At 42.3% G+C, this 5,496-nt stretch overlaps 1 pseudogene; it reads left to right on the top strand.

Moving 5' to 3' along the window:
• Window positions 1-4,782: 4,782 nt before the first annotated feature.
• LOC108785930 lies at window positions 4,783-5,163 on the top strand (annotated as a pseudogene).
• Window positions 5,164-5,496: the final 333 nt, after the last annotated feature.

The raw sequence follows: 5,496 nt of genomic DNA, 5'->3' as shown, positions 1-5,496 counted from the left end.
CCGGAGCGGATCCCGACATCGATGTGGAGATCCGCCCAGCTGCGTGACTGACAGCTGGCTCTGCCTATCTAGAGGCAGAGCCAGCTGTACCCGCCCCCTCCCCCGTCCAATCGGCCTGGCAGGTCGGAGCGGGGAGGGGGGAATCCAGCCCCTGCCCTGTCACGGCAGAGAGCCGTGACAGGATCGAGAGGTGAGCAAACGCCGGTACATGTTCGCTCACCTCCCGATCTACTGAGCCGACCTGTGACAGTCTCATTGTCACAGGTCGGATAGAACTTGAGGTGAGTGAGAAGCACCCCCCTCATAGTTCTCCTTTAAGGGTACTTAAGGGTACAAGGGTATACAGATTCAACATTTTATACCCTATGTTCTGAACTCTATTACAAATCTTAAACTCAGCAGGATTTCTTTAGCTTTGATTTTACAAAACAAAAAACATATTGTTGCTCTATTTATGTTCAACAAATGTAAATGTGGGTCCCTAATTTCCCCTTAAATGTCTTCAGTTTATCATAACAAGCGTTCAACCCATTGCGGTATGTCATTGACATGCAGACGAGCTAAACATCCTCAGCCAATGGTGTTTATCTCTGAAAAAAATCAGAAATATTCATGGATTCGGAGAGCAGAGTAAATTTATTGTATGCTATAAATAAGATTTTGATAAACTGCATTTCTGACCTTGGAGAGCCTGGCTGGCACATTACGGGACTTTGATACACAACATGTTCGGTGTCTGTGATTTGTTGTCAGGTTTTTGAAGGAGATGGTGGGAACTGCAGACATGGGCCACTTAGACAGCCACTCCGAGCACAGTTTTATACTGTGCTTTTATCTTTACAAAAATGTTTTATTTTCAGTTCTAGACCTTGGGGTTTTTTATACTTTGAAAATAAAATATTGCATTAAAGTTTTGTTTTTTCCTTTCTTATAAATGTACCGCGTTCCTAACTGAAATTGTCAATAGTCAAAGTAAACCAGTGAAGTTCAACTACTACATTTACAATATGACTGCAAGGTGGGCATCTGAAGGTGCCTGTGTTTGATATCCAATGGCTTCATAAATACCTGGGACACTCCGTTATGCAAATATTGACTTTACTGACAAAGTCAGAGCACAGGTCTGCCCCTATCTGCCTACCATGCATCATTTTGCAATCAGTCATTGCATAAGTGGGCAGACAGTGAGGTGAGGGAGGGGTGAGATAGTACTCAAACATAACGTTTTTTTTAAATGAGCCTTGGAGAGAGATAGTAATTTTAAACTATTGCCAAATGTGTTTAATAATAAGAGTGCCAGTCCCTGCAATATTCAGAATTTCAGGTTTCCATACACACATAATTAACCCCTTCCCACACTTAGGCTTCCCTTAATTCCTTAGAGCCTCAACGGCTACCAAGTATCACAATGTGGATTTTTTTTTTTATTAGAGATTGACCTAGCCTCATAGTCTGTTATGTACCTTGATGAAGGGATTTCTCATGCACCTCTCATCCAACACCCCTGGAAGTAAGGACAGGGAGTGTGGGGATACAGAGTGGAACGAGTACCGTTGTAGCAAGTGGATTCTGCACAGAGTTCAGTTGCAACACCAAGTGACTGGAGACAAGTGACAGCTGAGCAGCAGAAAGGCTATAACAGGAATCAGGAGCAAAGTTGAGGTCACAAGTTGAGGTCAGTAATAGCGCTATCAGAGCAGTAAAAATCAGAAGTCAAAATCCAGTCTGCTTCTGTGTGTCTGAATGCTCACTTGTCTGATGCCTGTCTTGACCCTCGGCTACATTTTCTGCATTCCCAACTCTCCGCTACATGCCCCGACCTTTTGCTACGTTTTCTGGATAAACCTTCGTCTGCTGCCAGCCCTGACCTTTTGCTATGTTTCCAGGATTCCCCTTCTACTTCTGCTCTCACCTTCCACTGCCCTACTCTACATTTACTCTGCAGGTTTGTACTAGCATTCACAGCCAGAGTATATAGATTAAGTCCTGGGGGCATCCGTGTACTGGTATGTGCGCTAGCCTTAGGGAAAGAAAACTGCTAAAGGTGAAATGCGTCATCACTGTATACTCGGACCTGGGTGTTTGCATACGTGACCTTACACTGAGACAAGCAGATGTTTTGCATGTCTTATGCTATGGACTTGCTTTACAATGTGCTCCTGCAATGAACTGTGTTTGTTGGCTTTCTTGCTGAATATAAGAGCAGGGCAATCCTGCTTGGACTGTTTCTGGGTGTTTTTCTATCGGTGCATTGCCACTACTAGTTGAGCCTGTCTCTAGACAGACAGACAGACATATAGATAGATAGATAGATAGATAGATAGATAGATAGATAGATAGATAGATAGATAGATAGATAGATAGATAACTACTGGTATGATGCTGAAGTTTTAGCTATAATACATAAACTGCTGCATTTTGTTGCTTGCCTGAAGATCCAATTGCCATGTGCTTTCAGTGAATTGAAAAATATACTTTGATAATACAATGCCAGATGGAATTATATTGTGAATTGACAAGTCAGCCGTTTTCAATTAGAACATTGATTTGTTTGCCAGACACTCCTAATGATTTCTGGTTTACATTGTAATGGAAGGCTTGCATTGTGATATGATCAATTAGGAAAATATCGTAAACTACTATGTCAATGTACGTCAGTGACATTTGTGTAATTTTGAAGAAATAGCCACGGGTTCCGGTGTACTGGCACAGAAACACAAATATGACTCGTAACACTGTTAATCTTTCAGAAATAGTTAAAGGGGTATTCCATTTTATAGGACATTGTTTTGCAATATGAACTTTTATAAAGCCGCCACTATGCAAATCCTATGTTCAAGATGAAAAAGGCACAAAGAGACATTAAAGCTGAAGTTTAATCTGCTTATATTCTCCAACAAGCTAATAACATTTTAAATTAAACTTTTCCATGTACATGCTGGAGGATCGGAGAGGGGAGGGAGGAATCCCTGCAGGGAGCCGTGAGTGACAGTCACGGCTCTCTGCAGGGAGATGATCGAGAAGTGAGCGAGCGTTGGTATGCGTTCGCTCACTTCCTGATCTATTGACCAGACCTGTGACAGTTTCATTGTCACAGGTCGGCTCGAACTATGAGGATGTGTGATTTTCACTCACCTCATAGTTCTCCTTTTAATAGTTATTATTTAGAAAAGGTTAATAATGAAGCGCTGGATAGTTTTAGTTGGCTAATAAGAGCTGGACTTTTAGTTGGATAATAAGAGCTGAACCAACAGTTTTATTTAGTTAACTGTTAAAGAAAAAAATCTGTCTTTCTTTATTGAATATGAGTATTTGATATTTTCCATTTACAGCCATGTAGAAGAAGCTCAAAACCATGTGAGATAACAGCTGAAGGATCATTAATCCCTGAGAAAGCTTCTGGTTGAAATCCGGGTCGGGATATGGGATGTTAGCCATTTAAAGCAAATTAAATATTAACCCTTGCATAGGACTATCCCCACACTGCAAGGGTTAAGTGCATGTTCTGGTCTGGGGAAGAAAATACTCGCCTGATCCCTGGAATCAACTGGCTCTTAGACCGGTCCCTAGAGCCTCTTTTCCCTTCTGCTGCAGTGGTCTAAGGTCCATGAGTCATCATACACTATGCATATACACTGAGCATAGAATGCGAGGACACCAAGAGACATACCATTGCTGGATCCAAGGATCGGGTGAGTATAGCTTTGTTATTTTCCTCCCTAGACCAAAATGAGCACTGAGGGCCGGTGGACACCTATGGGACACCCCGGATTGCCGGATGGTAAGTAGTCGTATTGTTGTGCACTGAACGCGCTGTGGGTGCCATTATTTTCCAATGGCACCCCAGTCGTGCCGGGCGTGGTTTCCCGCTATGATTCCGCCCGTGCTTCTCAACACGTCGCGCATTGTGTATCACAGAACAAAGGTACAGGAAGATAATGGCGCGATTGATGCACACCTCGTGCATGAGTTCTGCACCATTTTAACCCGAAGTTTACCATAATTATCCTACAACAGCTCATTCTTTCTGTTCTTATCCTTAGCTATTAATTTCCTGCTGACTTTTTGTTTATTTTTATATATTTAATCACTAATATTTTAACTTAAAAAGTGTTTTTGTTTTTTTAGTTTTATGTTTTTGTATATAGATTGAATTAAAAAAAATCATTTTTGCAACACAATATCACGTAAAAAAAAGCCTTTTGTCCAAAACCCCTCTCCCCCAAAAAACAATATATGTATTACTTTGTTATTTTATCCTACAGCCTTCTAATGTAAAGACACAGTAGGTGCTGAAAGCTGTTAAAAACTTGAAATGAAACACGACTTCCTGTTGGGAGAATGAATTACTGCACAATACATGCAGCTACAGAGATCATTAATAGCTTGTTTAAATACCCTTTTATTGCTTGTTATTAGTATGCCAATTCTTTTATTGTGTATAGTCCAGAATTATCCTCCAATACTCATTAAGGGCTTATTCACACAGGCATGTAGATCCGTACAGCATGCACACCCCTGAAGAGGGACAGGTTCAGGGTGTAATTGCGTGCAGCTGTCCGTACATTCCTATGGGCATGGCTGCATGCTGTCCAAGTGCAGGCACCCCGACCTGCATTGCTGTGCAGATGGCACCACACAATTACATGCAGAACCAGCAGGTCTCTGCAGGGGCATGCACGCAATGATTATGGATCTGCACACCCGTTTGAATGAGCCCTTAGAGAGTATTGGAGGAGTTTATGGGAAAAGTTGAATTCCACATTAAAATGTATACTCACTTTTCTGCAGCGGCCTCGTCCTACGAACATGCCACTCGCTAAAGACCTTCTTCATCCCTCCCCTGAGGAGCAGAAGAGGGCGCACAAGAAGAAGTGCCTGGTACAGAGCCCCAACTCCTATTTCATGGACGTCAAATGTCCACGAAGTTACAAGATCACTACCGTGATCTTGCCCAGACCGTGGTGCTGTTTGTCGGCTGCTCCACCCTACTCTGCCAGCCCACTGGCGGCAAGGCCTGACTGACAGAGGGTTGCTCTTTCAGGAGGAAGCAGCACTAAATGTCCCCAATAAGGAGACGTGTTGCGGCGTTCACTGTGCGTGGAGATGGAATGTATATTTTGAAGGGCGCGGTGGGAGGGGAGGGCGACTTGCTCATCCATCTGGGTAGCCCCATCCTTTCTTTCAATACATTTTGGATAAAAAAAAATGTATACTTATTTCTTTATATAAACCAACGTATAGTTTGTGGCAACCCTTTAGCAAAATATTAGACGTTTTGGATAATTCCACTAAGAAGGATAAAACAAGGTTTATTTGATCTGTTTTACTGCCCGGCCCATTTCGCCTTTTGTTTAATGGTTATTAAATATTTTACGGCGAATGGTGAAACCTTTATTGACGCTTTCTGACATTAAAGTCTCATTTAGTATTTCCAGGTTACAATCTCCATCCCAATAGGATGGGGCGGGCTATTAATACCTTTCACATGTAGAT

Source organism: Nanorana parkeri, unplaced genomic scaffold (assembly GCF_000935625.1).
Source record: "Nanorana parkeri isolate BGI_ZX_2015 unplaced genomic scaffold, ASM93562v1 scaffold184, whole genome shotgun sequence".
NCBI lineage: Eukaryota > Metazoa > Chordata > Amphibia > Anura > Dicroglossidae > Nanorana > Nanorana parkeri.
The sequence above is the reverse complement of the archived record's forward strand: the minus strand, read 5'-3'. Positions and strand labels throughout refer to the sequence as shown.